At 39.5% G+C, this 19,327-nt stretch overlaps 1 protein-coding gene across 2 annotated transcripts in view; it reads left to right on the top strand.

Moving 5' to 3' along the window:
- Positions 1–19,327, top strand: part of Pcsk5 (proprotein convertase subtilisin/kexin type 5) — a 433,314-nt gene that overhangs the window by 91,237 nt on the left and 322,750 nt on the right. The gene's annotated exons all lie outside the window — the stretch shown is intronic.

The following is a 19,327-nucleotide window of genomic DNA, read 5'->3' as shown; positions in this document are numbered from 1 at the left end:
TTTTTTTTTTTTTTAAATTTAGCTCATTGGCTGTAGGGATAATGGGAAAGGAGCTCCAATTCACAGAAATCGTGTTTGAGAGAACACGTTTTGTATGGTGGTTTTGCAAATGGACCAAAGGATAGAAAATGATAGAAAGGTCTGGACAGCCGGAGACTAGCTCGTCATTGTACTTGGGAATTGTTAAAATGCCTCTGCTGACAAGTCACAGACTCCTGATGACATCATCTCATGTGCGACTCTCTGTGGGCATTAGTTTTTAAACATAGACTAGAGAAACAGTAGTAAGTGTTTCATTAATTAGTTCAGTGGCTCAGGAGAAAAATTTTTCAGTGAGAGAGACTTGCTTAATATGTTGGGAAGAGTGACCTTCCAGTTCACTTGACATTTCCTCCTTTGAGATTATACTTCTCTAGTCTTAGATTTTAGCTTCACGATTACTGAGAAATGGATTAAAATATATGACTTTTGCTTTTTTTATGGTACTGAGGATTGAGTCCAAAGATCACTCAACTATGTCCCTGGCCTCTTTATTATTTTTTTATTTTGAGACAGGGGCTTGCAAAGTTGCCTAAGCTGGCCTTGAATTTGTGATCCTCCTGCCTCAGCTTCCTAAGTAGCTGGGATTATAGGCATTTGCCATCAATGCCTGGTTATAGTTCTTAGCAGTCGTGAAATTCAACTGTCAGCAGTTTGATCTATAAAAAGTTCCTTGCCTTTTGTCTTTGTTGAAAAATTTTATTGTTGAACATTAGAGTATTTTCTGCTATGATAGTATTTTTTTTGCAATCCAGCTCCTGATTTGCTACAAAGTTTCTCTAAACTGATGAAAGGACATAAATCCATCTGACTCAGTTACTCTTCTCTCATTGCTGGGACAAATACCTGACACTCAAAATGAGGGAAGGAAAGGTTTATTTAGCTCACAGTTACTGGAGATTTCAGTCCATACTCAGCTGGCTCCAAGGCAGAAGGAGTGGCACATGGCAGAGAACAAGCTTTCTTGGTGGCAGTAAGGAGCAAAGAGCAAATGGGAGGCGCAGTAGTTATCCTCTCTCACCTCCATATGCTGTAATGCAAATTACCTTCCCCAGGGCAGGTACAGCGTCCTCACCCACAGTAATCAATCACAAACTCAAGAAGCCACCCCATGACTCCATGAGGCTTTGTGGGGGACACCTATACACAAACCATATTGCCATCCAACTTCCCCTATCGCCCTATCCTTCCCTGCTCCCTTGCCTTTCATTTCTGCTGTCTGGGGCACTTTCTCTGCCCCTCTCTGCCTCCTTGGTTCAGGATTCTCTTGTTCTTCAGGGACCACACCCTGCACTGAGTGCTCCAGAGAGCTCCTCCTTGAACCAAGGCCTGCATCTGAGTTGCTTGTGGCATCCATCGTTTGGTAATTTTTAATCTACTTATTAGCACTGCTTCAAAATCCAACTAGATGGAGGAGGGTTCCTTTTGAGGACAGGCTCTGCATTTTGGTCCTTGTTGACTCAGCCCTGTAATCTAGCTCAGCCCCTTGCAGGGCTAGCAGTTGTGCTCCTTTGGAAGCAGGCTGTTGTAGGAGCTTGGGCTGTGCCTCCAAGTTCCATCTTTCTTAGCTTTACCTAGAGGTAGGAGGTTGTGGAAGTATTTTAGACTCTGAAGACAATTTCACACAGAAAGTTGTGTTCTATTTAAGGGGTAAAAGAAAGAAGACACAGAGATTGGTGCAGGGCAAGGTGGAAATCAAGACATCTTTAAGTAGGTTTCACCTAAGGGGACTATAAAACACATGACAGCTTATTAAAGCCAAGAAGGAGTGAGCCATAAGGGAAGGCATTGGAGCAAGTGTTGGCAGGATCTAAGCAGCTTTGTGTGTGCTGACAAAGTGGTATGACTGTAACGGAATTAAGAAATAGGATGGAGGCAAGTGTGGCTCGGAAGCCCTATGTATATGACCAGGGTGGAGGAGACCTCCCTTGCCTTACATTTCTTCTCATAGGAAAAAGCCAAGTTTCTGTCTGTGCGTGCCCCACAGGATGGTGGAAATCTGTGATAGCTGGATCCTATGGACTGTGGTTATGGTGTTAGCACCCAGGACATCCCTGGGATAGAAGGTTTTAGTGCTTGTCTCCCAAAGAATCACTTCTGTCATTGGAACTTAGCTTTGCTTGGATCACTTAAAATGTTGGAAGTTTCTCAGCACATATTTGATAGTAATAATTGGAATAGGTAACTTTTATTGAACACTTGCTCTAGACAGCCTACTAAGTATTTTGAATAGAGTTCAGGTTCAGCGTGTGTTGTTCAGCCAGGTTAGAAGCACTGTAACAGAGACGCTAAAGCACTGTGTTGATGCTAAAGTCCCCAGGTCCTACCTACAAAGGGGAGTGGCAGATGCCACACAGGAGGTGCATAGTATCTTTGGGAGACCAAAGTCCTTAAAAAAGAGTCCCATTGAATGATTGCTTTTCCCCTAACAAAAGAGATAGAAACTAGGTTATGTGCCTTTTGTTTATCTGTCAGAAATAGCAGGGCAGACTGAGAGCTGCTACCCCTCAAATCTGTAAACCTAGATTCCATACTAGTATTAATTCTGTTTCTATTTAATAAAATAACCACATAGGGAAAATAATTGTTTCAGAACTAGGGACTGATACTGGGACCTTTGTACAGAACTACATCTCTAGTACTTTTTATTTTGAGGTAGACTCTTGTTGACTCAAACTTGTCATGCTCCTGCCTCATTCTCCCAGACTGTGGTATTGCTGACTTAATTTTCAAGACAACTCTTATCTGGGAGTCTCTGGATCAAGAACTCTAAAGAAGCCAGTGGTGATGGCTTTTCTCTGGTCTGTGATGTCTGAGACTTGAGCCGAAAGATTTCAGAGCCAGATGAGGATCAGAAAACCCACTTGCTAGGTGGCCTCGCCACATGGCTAGCTCTTTCTTCCTTTCTTGTCTGTGTGGGCCATGTCACAGGTCTGCTTGAGCGTCCACTTGACAAGGTGCTGGCATGTGATCCGAGAAATTCTGTGGGAAGTTGTGATGTCTCTTATGATCTGACCTCAGATAAGTCACAGAGAGGTAACTACCTCTGTCATTTTCTATCTGTCCTTGAGGTCAGCATGGGTTCCATGTGAAAAGGCCACACTGGGTTATTATTAGGAGGCAAGGATCTTTGAGACTGTCACAGCATAATGAAATTTTGCATGAGAAACCTCCGCCACAGTGCTTGACACTAGAATACCTACAGCAAGTCATGATTGTTACCATTTTCTTGACTGCTTAATTGGAACATATGCTGTTGTCTCAGTGGCTGCTAGGACTAGAGCACTCTCAGTGACCCATGAGTGACTCAGCGTAGCCAGGGTGTTCATTTCCCTCTTCTTCCTTTCCCAGTGTCCTGGGCCTAGCTGTGGTGGCTGAGGGCTGCTCCGTATGTCTCTGTAGGCCCTGCCTCCAGCTTGTTAGCCTGAGCCTGCTCCTGTCGTTCCACATTTATCACAGAAGAATGGAGATTAAAGAATGGCATGAAGTGTGCCTGAGTGTCTCTTTTAATTAATTGAAAAGCTTTGCTTATGTCACTCCTCCCCTTAGAAACTGCTGCGCAAAACCATTACGTCTAGCCTTGAGGCTTGGGCAATGTGTTCAGGGAAATGTACATTTATGAGAGTTTGTAACAGACAGGATGGCTGTATAATTACTCTTCAGTCTTGACATACTGTGCTCCGGGAATCAGAGGGCCCAATTGTTGAAACATAACTCACTTCTCATTGCAATGATAAGCTTCACCTTCTATTCTATACCAGACATGGAACCATGCAGTGCAGCGTTAGCCATGGTTGGTGCCTCCTAAGATCAGAAAGCAAGGGAGATGCATGCACCAAAGAAGCCTGGGACGAAGAGATGCCTTTTCAAAAGCTTCTCTGGGATCATCCAGCCACTGTTCTCCGGGCACTGGCTGTAGTTTTTGTTTGCACGTTTGATTTGTTATGTTTTGGAATGAATTGGGGCCCAGGCAGTGAGATTACTTCTGAATTCTCTGGGTGATTTCAATGTGCAGTATGTGGTAAATGCGCAGTAAGTGTTAATTGCATAAACAAATGAACAAGTCTGTGATTACTTCTGTAGTAGAGAAATAATTGTTCTCATTTAATGAGTGTTCAGTATGTGTCAAGCATCTTGCCAAATTCTTTTATGTAGTATCTTATTGGCAGTGTTCCAGCAAGCTAAGAAGTGTTATTATCTTCATTTTACAGATGAGGAACTTGAACCCTAGAAAGGTTCAGTAACTTGCACAAGGTCACCCCATTCATCCTGGGCAGACCCTCATTATTCTGCAATCAAAGACCAAGGTAGCATAGTCTATCTCCATGATTTTTAAACTAATGGGCATTAGAAACTTTCAAAAAAGATTGCAGCTTGTCCTTCATCCACCCCCACTTGGACCCCACCCCTGGCAGAGGCTGGGAATTTGCATTTCTAACAAATTCCCCATTGATGCTGATGTTGGGGCCCAGGAAGCCCTGGGCGAATCCGTTTTGCCATCCTTTAAGTACCAGGTTGAGTGAGCCTGGCTTGCCCTATCTGCCTCTTTCCAGATAGAGGAAGAAGAAGGCTTGTAAATTTCTGGGACATTTTAAGGCAGACTTAGCCAATCTAAGTTTTTCTTGATGTTATTGTAACTTTTTTTTTGGTGGAACCGAGCTTTGAACTCAGGCCCTTTGCTTGCCAGACAAGCGCTTATTCTACTGAACTATCTCCTCAGCCCTTATAACTTTTTCTTTTTTTTAAACTGACAATATTTTCTACTTGGGAGCTGGCAGCTTTAGTATGAGAAGATATTTTCATTCTGCCCTGATGGAAAATACCCTTGTCCTATATTTTGTTTTCAAGCTTTTTCAGCAACAAAGAGCATCTGGTAGGAAAGTGATAAAGATTTGACCTAACCTTTGATGTAATAGAACTGATTTTAGCATACTCAGCTAGTGCAGTGGAACACTGCTAAAGAAAATCCGGCTGGGCATGTGGCACACACCCATAATTCTACAGGAGGATCATTGCAATTTTGAGGCCAGCCTGGGTTACATAGTGAGTTTATGGCCTGTCTGAACTACATAGCAACATCCTGTCTCAAAAATTGATCAGCCAATCAAATAAACAACAACAACAAAAAATATCCAGTTTGGTGGCAGGGACAACTAGGTAAATTTAGACTCTTCCTCAAGAACCTGAGAATGTCAGTACAGCTGATAATGCAGCTTAATAGTTTGAAACATGAAGAAGTTTAAAGAATACACTGTGCCTGTGCACCCAGCCCTAAAACTGAACAGAACATAACCATGTCATTGATGCTGCTGATCTTCCCATCTACCTTTCACCCCTCCAGAGTCACTGCAGATGGTGAGTATGACATATGTTGTGGGAGTTGTTTCTTGTAGATAGGAGCTTATTTTTTAAATTACTGTAAAATACATGTTCATACATGGATTTCAACAGCTGAGCTCTTGATGAACAGTCCCAGGAGGACCACTTGGAAATAAATGTTAGATGAAAATGTTAGGTTAATAGAAAAGTTCTTTTATTGCTTCATGCATGTAAATATTTTATTGCTTAAGGAAATTGGTGTACCATCATACAATATTTCTTATATAATGGTTAAGATCTAATAATGATTTTGGAGAAGCCCATAGGAAATACTTTAAAAATGTATTTTTCTACCTTATGGAAGGCCAGTTTAGTTTAAAGGAAAAAAGTATGTAAGAAGGAAAAGGGAAAGATCGATCAATGGGTAGGCACTAAATTCTAGTTAGAAAAAAAAGTCCTACTGCTCTATTGCCCAGAGGAGTGACTGCAAATAATGTTCTGTATTTCCAAAAAGCTAGAAGAAAGGTTTGGGATGTTTCTGCCATGAGGAAATGAGAAGTGTCTGAGGTTGTACTGAAATGTCACATGGCACTCCCTAAATATGTGCAATTTTCACAATTAAAAAATAAAATGGGTAATTTGAAGTAGAGAGAAAGAAGAAAAAAAATGAAGAAATATTCTGAATTTTTGCTCTTTGACTCTCAGAGTCTAGTGATCAGTGTCACTGGTCCTCTGGCCTGGCCACAGTAGCACAGCACTTCTGTGAGGACTGTGGGGTGGCCTGTTTCATGTGCATCATCTAAAGGCAGCCTACCAAATGGGTTCATTTTTTATACACCACCTCAGATTTCATGAAAGCTCTCACTGGGTGTTTTTTTTTTGGGGGGGGGAATCATATCTGTTGATTAACAGAGTAAAAATGAGCTGAGTTCAGTTAAGTATGTGGGACCCATCTGCCAAAAACGATGAACTAGCTGGGATAGTAACTGCAAGAAAGGAGTGTAGGCCACATGGTTTTTTCTCAGCCAACTGGATGGTGTTCAGTACTCCAAGAGTTTGAGGCATTACTGTCTGTGTGGTTGGCACACATCTTCCTAATGATTTATACTGTCATTTGACTCTAATAAAATCTGGTGGAGTCCGTGGCATTATTGTCTTGGCAGCTTGGAAATTATCTTTTTAAGATTCTTCATTTAACTGTTTTAATTGAAAATGCAGCATGGTGGAAATCTGCAATTATGTGGCACATTCTGATGCAAACAAGCAAGAGGTATTCTGAGAAAGGGCCAATTCCAGCTGAGCAGTACTGGTGTACTACTGGTGGAAAATATTGGCATTTGAGTCATGGTTTGGGGATATTAATTAGTACTTACTGCTAACTAGTTGTATGGACTCTAGAGTGATATTTTTGCCTCTCCCAACTTTAATTCACCTGAAAAGATGGGAATCTGTCTGGATGGTGATTTCTTTAGATCATCTCTGCTTGGAAATCTAGCTCCTTATGGCATTGTCCTGCACATTATGTCCTGGAAGAGCAGATGTCATCAATAGTCCCTTGTCATAATTTCCAACTGAGAGCCACCCCTTCAGCTTCTGAGTGCTGTATACCATGTTTTCATTGTTACGCTGCTTCCAACTCAATGTGTTCCCATGTTGGAGGTCCCCAAGACCACCCACAAGATCTGTGAATCACTAGGAGGGCTCCCATGACTCATCACATAGTCATATTCGTATGTCTGCTTTATGTCAGTGAAAGAACACAAAGCAAGATCAGCAGAAAGAAAAGACATTTGGGATGAAGCCCAGAGGAAACCAGGCCCAGGCTTCCAAGAGACTCCTTTCACTGAAGTCACACAGAAAGCGCTGAATCCCCCAGCAGAGAATTGTGACAACACACGTGAAGCTTTGTGTAGTAGGGAGTCTCACTGGAGATTAAGAGCTTCAGAATAATGTTGGGAAGACAATCATAGCAGTAGCTTTTACCTGCTCTGTGCCAAGTCCCATAGTCTCATCACAGAATAGCAGGGCCCCTCCCAAAATCCAGGTTCCTAGATGCCAGTCAAAGGCCAACCTTGTAGGCTAGCTTCTTAAAGGATACTAGGTATCCATCCTGTGCTGCTCAATCCTTCTGCACTTTGGCCATCAAACTGTGTGGTCATTCCCACAGGTGTGCCCATTTTTACTCTTTTCTTCTCTCAGTGAGTAGATAGGAAGTTGGATATCATCTTTCCTTGAAAGTTCAAGGCACCAAGTTACAGACTTCTACCTCTTAAGTCAGCTGCCATCTCTCTTAAGTCAGCTGCCATCTCTCCTTCACCATCATGATCTTTGTCTATATCATCACCATCTCTATCTGACTATTACAGTCATTGTTGATGTGTCTTCCAATTTCTCCTTCTGAACTCTACCCATCTACTATCTGTGTAGTAATCAGAGTGAGCATTAAAGCCACAAAGCAACCAACCAGCCAAAGAAAAAAATGTCTCCATGTAGTCACGTCTTTATGCTCAATACTTATGAGTAACTTTCCATTGTTTTGATAATACCATATCTAAAAAGTTGCCTTTAAGACCTTGTGTAGAGTATTTGTCAGTTTTCTCATTGTTGGGCCAGCATACTTAACACTGGCAACTAAAAGAGGGAGAACATTTTGGCTCCTGGTTTCAAAGAATTCAGTCCATAAGTGGCTGGGTCCAAAGTAGAAATAAGATAGTGGAAGAAAGCTTCTCAACTCATGCAGCCGGGAAGCAGAGACAGGAAGGAGCTGGAGACAACATTTCATCTTTCCAGGTCTCACATCACCAACTCTCCACCTTCCAACCAGGTCCCTCCTCCTAAAAGCACAGTCAGCTCTTAACTCATCAGTGTGTTAATCAACTGATGAGTATAGCTCCTCCTCCAGTACCCTTCCACAAGCCCCACCTCTGACACATAAGATGATACTTCCAGGGAACATTTTAGGTCTAAATCCTGTGTTGTCCCATACCTACCTCTCCAAACACATTGTATAGAACTATGTGCCTTCAGCTTAAAGGCTACATTTTTCTTTCTAGAGCTCATCAAGTTCTTCCCCTGCTCTTACACATACTGGCCTACTGAATGCTTCTCCCATGCTCCTTTCTGGTTAATTCTGTCACTCTTTTGAAATTGTCATGATGGCTTTTTTAGTTCTTCCTTGAGCGGTTACCTCATCTGCTACATTTACCAAATCACTATGCATGTCACTTTTGTTCATATTACAATTAAAATTTTTCATCTGTGGTATCACGTGATAACCACTCATTATTAAATAAATTCCATGGAGTATAGGAACTGTGTGGGAAAAGTGTCGTTGAATGTTCACTCCTTAAGGTTGTTTTATTTTTTATTTTTCTTTTTTCTTTATCTTTTGGGGGGGGGGCTTTATTAACTCTGAAGACACAGAAAGGATCAAGGTCAGGGAGCTGGGAAGCTCCTCTGATCTGAGACAGGAAGGTTGAGACTTTATGGGCTTTTGCTTGGGCAGAGTTTGAGATGCAGGTTCAGTGACACACAAGAAACTGATTGGAGGCTCCCTTCAGGAAAGGTAAAAGGAAATTGTATCCAGGGCTGGAGTGGGGAAGAAGGAGGAAGCAGCCATTGGGAGGACAAGCTGTTGTTTTGGGGATTCAGCCATGTTGAATCAAGAGCATGATGACGTAGCAGTTTGTACTTGGGCTGGAACCTATCATTTCCATCTTTTTGTTGTTATGAAGGTGTGATGAATCTCTGCTTCTGGCTGAACGGGGCCACCATGTTGGGGGTGAGACTGACAGGATGATGGTTCACAGCCATATAGAAGATAGTACCAGGTGTTTCAGCCAGGATGAGAAATTCATCAGTAGTGAAGGCTTGCATCCAAGATTGAAAAATGTTGTGTAGCACCTGAAAGTCATCTGGGCAAATGGTCCAGAGTCTGGTGGTATATGAAATGTCTAGCAGAAGGTAGGAGATCAGAAACCAGATGGAAAAGCAACATGTGAGTTACCCTAGGGTTTTTGAACACTTAGTTAGATGAAGATATGTAGGAAACAGGAGTTGTGAAGACTACTCAGGTGACAAGGGCTCAGAATCAGGAATAGGAGAGTTGTTGAGTGGAGTGGTCTGGACACTGCTTGGCTTGGGTGATGTGGAGCCAGGAGGGTAGGCTGGCTGGTAACTTTTACCGCTGTTGCTATTAGGAGGACAAGCAGGTGGGGGCCTGTCCATGTAGGATCTAATCCTGTAGCCTTAGAGGATTTAAGGTATGTTAAGTCTCCAGGAAATATAGATGGCACCAATTAAGTGGTATCTATTGGTTGTATGAGGCAGGTGTCTGCGTGTGGTTGCAGCAGGTATAATTGGTGATGGGAGGATGGTTATCAGGAGTAGGGAAGTTGTGAAGCAAAAAAGGTCTCTCACATATGAGCTTGAATGAAGTGACCTAGGAAGTGCCCCAAGTCTAGTTAGAGACTAGACTAAAGGAGAGAACTGAGCCCAAGGCAGGTGCAGCTCCAGGATAAATTTGGTGAGGTGGGCCTTTAAAATCCCATTTGCCTGTATTGCCTGCTAGTGTTTAGGAGCTATTGGATGTTGGGGAACACAGGGGAAGGCTAAAGGATCCGTGCAGCAAACTATTACAGGGATAGCATGTGTGGCATCAGTAGGACAAGATATATCCCAGAGTATGTGGTCAAGAAAAGAAGAGGGAAGAGAGAGGGAAGAGCTGGCTGCTCATTGAGGTTGAGTATGTAAGACAAGCCCTGTCTGAAGAGAGGTAAAAGAGAAGTGGAGTTTTTGGAGCTCTCTCTCCATGAGGGGTATGGGACAGGTTGGGGTTACAAAGAAATTATGAATGAAAAACACTGTAAAGTTGACAGGGAATGGCCTCTGACTGACAGTGACCAAAAAACTCAGGAAGAACATATGTGGCCCCTGTGTCAGCCAGAAAAAGAGTGTCCTACCTGAGCTGTCCAGCAAGACTTGAAACTTTGACAAAGATGAGGACATGGACCCCAAGCCTATCATTCCTCTTCGTCGGGAAGCAGGTCAGCTATTGATGGATCTGGCTTCAGTGAGTTCTACTGTGAAGGTAGACAATTAGATGACTTACCCACTCTCTGGTGAACAGGACAGTCAAATTACAGTGACACTTGACCTTTTAGATGGGACCAGATCCCAGTGGTGGCTGCAGGTTGGGGCAGGCTCATGGTCATTGTCCTTCTTCACTGCACTTGAAACATGGTCCAAGAGAGACGTGGGTAGCAGCATTGCTTAGGTTCAGCATTATCTTGCCAAGGTCCTGCTTTGGTGGGAATCTCAAAAGCTGGCACTTGTGTATAGTTAATTTTTGTCTGTATTATTGAAGACACAAAAAGCCAGACTAAGTAGGTCTCCCTGGTGGGGTTTGGGGGCCAAGATCTGTCTGTTTTAAGGTTAGCATGAATGTGAATAGTAGATATGAATATAGAATAGGAATTAATAACACTTGTTCCTTCAGGAGAATCTGGGTTTACATTAGTATACGTAGTTGGGGGCAATGCACTTAATTATTAAAAAGTTTATCTGAGTATTAAGCACCTTGAAATATAAAGTGTAACCAGAGAACTGTTATTTCTTACCAACCATGGATGTTCTAGTAGTTTAATCACTGTAGAATGTTGAGACACTAGTTATATAATTTTACAGAGATCATTTAACGTCAATAGTCATACATAGTAGTGTACCATGACAGTCATGATGAAATCTCTATTTTAGCTAAGCATTTCTAAATATGTACACTGCATATATATCACATAAGTTTTTTATAGAAAATTATCATTTGACTGATGGCCTCATGTTGGCTTGACATGAACCTGTTATTTAAAATATTTGAAGCATGAAAGAAAAGCACATGTTTAAATCTGAAAGAAAATTTACATTGTAGAATACTGTACCTTTGCAAGGCATGAATACACTTAATATATCAAGAGCATCTTTTATGAGAAAACATTATTTTGATTTTTTGAAAAAAAAAACCTATCTTTTAATGAATGATCAAATTATTGCAGTGTCTTCCTAGAGACTATGGAGGTTATTGGGAGGCTCCTTATTAATGAGCAAAGGTTGGCCACTTCTCTGTCCACCAATTGGAGTGCTGTCCAATAATCTCTCCCCATTTTAATCATTTTTATGTAATTAGCTTAAATTTTTTTTATGATCTGGGAGCAAACCCATTTTGATATCACTTAGACCAGCTGGTAACTCAGGAGAAAGCATGCTTTTAACTGTATATTCCAGAGCTCAAATTAAAAGAGGAGCAGCTGTTCACAAGCTCATACACCAATACATAGAACACACAAACGAACATCTTTACAAAATCAGAGTACACTCCAATATATTTTTGACCAAGTTACATTATAACCCTTTTAAATTTGTAATTATAAAAAGACTAGTCAGAACCTTTTGTAGGTCTATTAGTAAAGATCTCTTATAAGAATTTGAAAAACAGCATGCCATGCTGGCCCCACCCTCAATCTCGCTGAGCTGGCCACAGAGACCCAGTGTGGTGGCACACATCTGTAATCCAGCATTGGGAGGCTGAAAATAGGAGGATCACTGTGAGTCTGAGCTGCGTAGTGAGACCCTGTACCAAATATATTATTATTATTGTTATTATTATTATTATTATTTTGAAAAATATAAAGCCTCTTTTTATACTTACTATATATCTCAGGAGTGGCTGCAAGATGGCCCATATATACTGCATACTACATATATTAATGTTCATAAGCTTCTAGTAAGAAAAGAAATTTGGATTTTATGGTTTTTTACTTTTGAGGAAATTGAGTCTTTATCATTTTGTATTGAGATTGATTTTTTGATGTCTTGAATTGGCTTTTGTGTTCCTGGGTGACTTCATCATTTATTTCTTACAACTGGAGCATTTACAACTGTCCTACTCTGCCTCTAGTCACAGAACATCTTATGGTGATGGAGTCTGTCAGTAGTTGCAAATGTTAATGCTACTCCATCAAGACTAATGCATGCAATCAAACGTAACATACAGCCTTCTTTGATCTTTTTCCTTTCCCAGTGATGGATGGCTTCTCTAGGTAGAGAAAGTTAACTGTTTTCATAATATATTTCTACTACTAGTTTTCTATCTATTATTTCTTTTAGCAGAGATAGCAATAATATGTCCCGTGGCTTACGAAGAGCCACCCCCATTATGGCATTTTGAAATCTCCTTCACTTTCCTGAAGAGTTTGACTCTATGGACTGTCAGATGCAGGCCCCAGCTATTCAGTGAGCCAAATATGGAATGATTGAGCTGGAATAATAGTTTGTCCTTTTTAAAAACTTTGTATTCATGGAGTCAGGAAAATAGCACAGGAAATAAAATAAAATAGCACGAAATAAAGTTATTTGTAAGTAATAGTCCCAAGAAAAAGTAGATTTGTGTCTCAGGTAGGGTCATTGTGTTTTATACCCTGGAAATCCCAATCTAAGTCTGAGTGTTTATGAAGTACATCTTTGTCCATGCACTCACTTATTTCTTCATTTATGTATAAGCAATTTTTTTTCACCAACATCAATAGTGTTCCTAATACATTGAATAAAATGATAAATAAGATGACCATGTTCCTCACCATAATAAAATTTAGGGGCACATTTTATGATAGGAATCTGCAATTTTAATCACTTTGCCTGATCAGTTAATACTGGCCCATTAAGTGTATACAGCAGAACCCTAATCAATACTTGTTGATTAACTTCACATAATTGGAATAATTAGAATTTCATTGTTCCCCAGGAAGGGTTTGATGAAAATGAGTATGTTGGGCTGGGGAGATATCTCAGTGGCCTAGCCACTGCCTGGCAAGTACAAGGTCCTGAGTTCAATTCCTGGTACAAAAAAAAAAAAAAAGGGTGGGGGGAGAGAAATGGAAGAGAAAATGGGCATATTGATAATATTTTGTGAATCACAGTGGTCAGAGTGCTTACAGAATAATTCAATTGAGGAACCAATTAGAAAGCATTCACTTTTGTTAATATCCAGTCCTGCCAGTACAAATTGTTATAATCTTGTAAGAATATTTTTGAGCAAGATTTAACTTAATCTATATTGGTAAATCTATTCTTTACTTTCAAAGAATATATATATTCTGGTCCATTGGACCTTACTGTGCCTTGATGAACAAACTTGTTAAAAAAAACCAAAGTTTTTTTTTTTTTTTTAATCAAAATTTTAGCCAAGACTTTGCTTTAATTAGTAACTCATTTTCTGTTGGGAAGCTAATAGGATTGACCCTTGAGCTCTCTTAATCTGTGGTTCTTTTCTTGAACATGTTGCTTCAAGCTGTTTTATCAGACAGTTTCTCTGGATTCTCATCTCTCAATTTACTTTTCACCCAGTATTGAGATTATAGGTGATCAAGGGGCAGTTTTTTTGATCATTGCATCCTATCTCTCGGTACACAAGTAGAGTTCTTTCAATAAGTGCTCAATAAATGTCTGTTAATACAAGGTGAGGAAAGACTTGGTCATTTTCATTCCATCATATTCCAAACCCACAAAACTGATTTTGGCTAGTCCTCAGAGGTGTTGGTGACTTCAGTTATCCTCTGGTGAGAATTCAAATTCTAAAGTTGTCTGTGAGTGAATGGCATCCAGAATGCTTCTCTTCCTTAATTTTGGTTGGCAGTAAACTTGGCCAGGAAATTAATGGAGAAAAAGGAATGATTCTTTGTGATGAGAAGTGATGAGAGGAATCAAAAAGAAGAAAATGCCTAAGTTGCCTGGGGAAAGAGAAAGCAGTAATTATCTTCAGATGGGCTGCACATGTACATCAATGTGACTTTCCCAGTCTCCACTAGTGGACCGCCTCAGCCTGGGCATAGGATTGTATCTAGGTTTGTGTTCTGTAGTCCAAGATGCAGATGGTACAGGCTGAAAGAGCTGCTATGCACCAGATGCCGTCAAATTACAGTGAGACTGAAATGACCGATTCCAGGAACAGGATTTGATTACTTAATCGTATAGGTCAATCAAAATTGGGCCCAGAATACAGGGGTGTTATTTTTTTTGATGGTGATGACACAGACAAACTTTTAGAAAAATGTTTTTGCTGATTATTCTCTTCTTGAATAGCAGAACTTGATGAAAAAAAAATTCTAATTTCTTTGTGCCAAAAGAAATCTGTTGGTTTGTCTAGATGGTTTCTATTGAGATGTTTGCCACAAGACTTACAGAATGATCTTAAAAGATAATGTAGAAGAGTTGTAGCTTTTGTTTTCTTTCTTTCCTCTCTTAGTTTCCTGGTGAGTTGAATTTGACTCTGGTGGTATAGGAGTTCTGATCCAGACATTCTAAATTAGCATGTCTGAAGTAAAGCAAAGAAAATTATGCCTGGGTAGCACAGAGCTGTGCTCTCCTCATGATCTCTTTGCATGGCTTCTTGAAACTTGGTTAAATTAGTGTCTTGAAAACTTGCTGCTTACATTTGTTACTAGTGATCGGGAAATCATTCTCTCTTCAGTGAACTAAAAGAAATTCAGCAGACCTTTTGGCAAGTTGAATATAGCAGGTCTGCAAAAAAAATGTTTTTACTTCATCTCTATTCTGCTGAAATGTTTTATATGCATATTCTCATTTTTCTTCTTTGCCTGTGCCCTGGATCCTGGGCCCTCTGCTCCACATCTGTGCACACTACACAAGCACACAGAAACAAATACTGTGTATGCTTTTGCAATTACTACTTTGCTGTTTTGTTTTGTTTCATTTGTGCATTAGGTACAGGGTCTCACTATGCAGCTCAGACTCATAGTGATCCTCCTGTTTTCAGCATCCGCAGTGGTGGGATTACAGGCATGCACCACCATGCCCAACTTGGTGGTCAGCTCAGCACATCCTGGGGTGGGGCCAGTGCAGCATGAGGCACTGGAGATGGAACCCTGGTCCCTGTGCTTGCCAAAGCAGACATTTAGTCTGCTGAGCTATCTCACTGGCCCAATTACTGTTGCATCAGGTGATCTTTACATTGTTTTTTTTAACCCTCATAGACCACCAAATCAGAATGAGCTGGAAACCTTAATTCAACTCCCTAGAGCATGCTTAGTATTAACCCTATATATTTTCTCTAACCAGAAGGAAACGGTACTCAGATGGCCCTTTCTGTAATGAATTCCATTCAGAACACTTCCTTGTACTGTACTTCATCAGAAACTTATGTCTTTTGATCTCAATCCTAAGTTGAGAATCATATCTGACCTTTTTAAAATAACATTATACCACAAGCATCATAGATCTTTTTTAGAAAATTTAAAGCAGCAGTGGAGAGAATATTATAGTGAGCATCCATGATCCCATTATTAGTGTTGATAATCAACTCAAGGCCAGTATGCTTTCATTTATTGTCCCTTCTGTGCTGATTATCTTAAAGCCATTAACACACCTTATCATGGAATGTTCTAATATGTATCTTGGTAAGATAAGAACCATTTTTTTCACAATGAAACCATAAATAGTCTTACATGTAAAAATTTAATGATAACTTGTTTATATATCAAATATCTAGCCAGTTTTCAAGTTTTGGTTACTTGCCTTATAATAATTTTTCTTTTGTAACTTATTTGAGTCAGATTCAAATAAGGGTGAAACACATGACCACAGTAGCTTAAAACCTCTATGGGCTTTAATGTCCCCCCATTTCTAATTCTTTTTCTTTTGAAAATTTTCAGTTGAAGAATGTCGGTTATCTCAAGCTTTGTGATCTGGATTTAGGTGACTGCATTTTCATGTTGTCACTCAGCAAGGTCTGTCCCTGTTAGTATTGATGGTTTTGGGACATAATGAAAGCTGAAGGGTCCAATTCAACTTGTTTTATTTTTGAGAATGTAAGAGAAGACCACTGCCTAGTTGGTGGTGTGCCCCACTCTGTGTGCCCCTGGAAATGCAACATTGCCTGGATCCATTTTATTAAAAACATATATTGATATATGTTTAGACTATATTAAATACATTGATTGTGGGGTATTGATTCATATACAGATTGAATCTTGATTATTTTGACTTTCAAATCCCCATCTCACCCTCCCAGCTCTCCTGATCCTCTGATCCTTTTCCTGTTTCTACAGATCTCTCCCTGATTCTGTCCTCTTTCATTTTGCTATTTAAATTATTTATAGATTAGGTTCTTCATGGGAGAGAAACCATGCTGTTTTTAAACTTCAGTATCTGCTTAATTTCACTTAACATTATGGACCCAAAGTACATCCATTTTCCCACAAATTACTCATATTTCTCTTTCTTAATGGCTAAGTAGTATTCCATTGTGTGTAAATACTACATTTTCTTTATCCATTCGTTTGTTGATAGGCTTATAAGCTGTTTCCAGGACTTAACTATTTACTTATTCATCACTTTTACCAAATAGGGATATTCCCGTGATTGTTTTAGTTGTTGGCTATAATACATTTAAGAGGATATGTGCAAATATTTGCAATTATATATTCTGTTCTAAAAGGTTTTTAAAATCACTCATAAATTTTACATCTGTGTCTTTTTCTCATGCTAAAAATCTTGAGCTCTGGGACACTAGTTTAATTATTTGCTTTTTTTCTAACCTTATGTACACTGCATTGTCTCAGAATAACAGTACTACCACAAGTACAGTGATTACTGCAAATTACTTAAATATCATGTGGGATTTTTTTTTTTTTTGTCCTTAAAATATATCTCATACATATCACATGGTCAAATTGGTTGTTCAAATTACTTGAAATATTTCTCCCTTTCTCTTTCTCTCCCCCTCAGCAAGTGTCTTTCTTTTCCTTTCTCCTTTCTTTTCATTTTCACACACAAGGTGAGTACTCTACCAGTGACATGCACATCCAACCTTCTCAGCAAATATTTTTAAATGGCTCTCAAGCAGCCCTCTTAACTTTTCGCAATCAATAATCTTTTGTCTTTCAAAAACATCTTTATGTCACATCTTTTAGGATTCTACTTCTACTCCATCATAGGCTTGTGTATGAGGATGTGGATGTGTTTTAGTTTATATTTTCTATGCTGTCACTAGTGGTCAGGAAACATTACTATGATGAGCATTGCTGTAGCCTGCGAACACAATAGATGGAGGCAAGCAAAAGCATTTGTTCTAACAACCAGACACACTGGAAGTACAGATTCTGTTTTTATTATTTGTTATGTGAGGATTGAACCTAGGGCCTTGCACACGCTAGGCAAGTGCTCTACCATGGAGCTACACTCCCAACTTTACGTTCCATTTTGCAGGGATGAAACTAACTCCACTAGGAACGGAGTTATACACACGCCACTATACACAGCAGCCTGTAATTATCCTTTAGAAAAGATTGTGTTAAATTCGCCATTTATTGTTAGTTTGAAGGTTGCAAGACACAGGACTAGAATCATTTCTAATTGTAGAATTTTGTTGAAGAAAATGAAAGATTAAAGAGATCTGTAATGATCAGACCTGATTTATTCTAGATAAGTAAAAGGGAATTTGCAATGAACAAATCATTTAAACTAGTTGTACACACTAATGAGCATCGAATTTGTTCTGTCCTCCCAAGACTTAAGAACTAGGAGTTATCACAGGCTGTTCAATAAAAGAATCAATTTAACATGTGACAAAAGGGGTAATGAAAGAAAGAAACAAGAAATTGTAAATCCCACCCCAAAAAAAGGTAAATTGGTAATGATTTTGTTCATTTCACAATTTATTGTGCTTCTCTTAAGTCACTCAACTGGAGATAATAAATCTGAAAATGTTACCTATTTTGCCTAATAGGTCATAATCAAATTATGAAATAGCTAATTTTGCCATATCTAAGAGTGTCATAGAGGTATACACAAATTCTCCAAGTAGGTTTAAGCATTTTGATGTTGTTATGATCTTTGGTTTGTTCATATGGGCCTCATATTCCTAATGTGAAAATAGACACATATGGAAATTAAGTGGTGATATGAGAGAGGATTTCTTTGCAGGCAAATGAATGATTTCCACATAAATTGCCTTTCATTACATCCAAGAATTCTTAACAGGTACCTCCAAAGTCAGATTGCTCAGGACATACTGGCTTGAGGAAACTGAAAAAAGTTTCTTGACTGCGGACCTTCTCAGACACTCTTATCACCCTAGCATGCTTGAGAACTGACAAGAGAAAGGTGTGAATAGTTACCATTTGTTTGCACAAAATCCTCTCCCACCCCAGAACGAGTAGTAAATGATCAGAAAATTCAGTCACTTGATTTGGAGGAAAGGATAAAAGTGGAAAGGGGGATTTGTCAGCTCATGTTTCTCCCAGATGGAATGCCTCACACAATGTACAAGACAGTGTGGGTCTCCAGTGACTTGGTTCTTTTTGCCACTCTCTGTAGCTCTATTCTTTCAGCTGCTGATTTCTTTTTTTTTTTTCTTCACTTTTTCATATATTTCTTTTCTTTTTTTTCCCAAAGTTTTATTGATAAACAGATAGCAATGAGACAGTTTCAAATCAAATCGGACGTACAGTTTCAACAAATAATACACTGCATATATTCTTCTTAGTGGTTAATTGCTGTACAAGATGCGGACTTGTGATCCTATTTACAAACACCATTAGAACAAATCATTCTATTCATTAAGAGAATGCAACTATATATCTATCCTAACCACTTTGAATACACAGATACAAAATGGACATTCATCGGTATACCCCATTTTTTCTAAGTTCCGTTATTGAATATTATAGGTGTGTAAACTCATCAGCTGCTGATTTCATTCTCCAGCAAGCCTCTGTTCTTGGTTGCAATATACCTCTTGTTATAATGTGTGGCAAAGAGAGTAATGCAAAGAAAACCCTCAAATAGTCAACACATCATAACATTTTACCAAGTATTTTTGATCCATTTTGGATATACTAATATGGAATGCACAAGCAGAATAGGCTGACTATATAATTCATAGTTTTGGGTGCTGGGGAGA

The sequence above is a fragment of the Octodon degus genome, unplaced genomic scaffold, assembly GCF_000260255.1.
Source record: "Octodon degus isolate 3935 unplaced genomic scaffold, OctDeg1.0 scaffold00095, whole genome shotgun sequence".
Lineage (NCBI taxonomy): Eukaryota > Metazoa > Chordata > Mammalia > Rodentia > Octodontidae > Octodon > Octodon degus.
The sequence above is the reverse complement of the archived record's forward strand: the minus strand, read 5'-3'. Positions and strand labels throughout refer to the sequence as shown.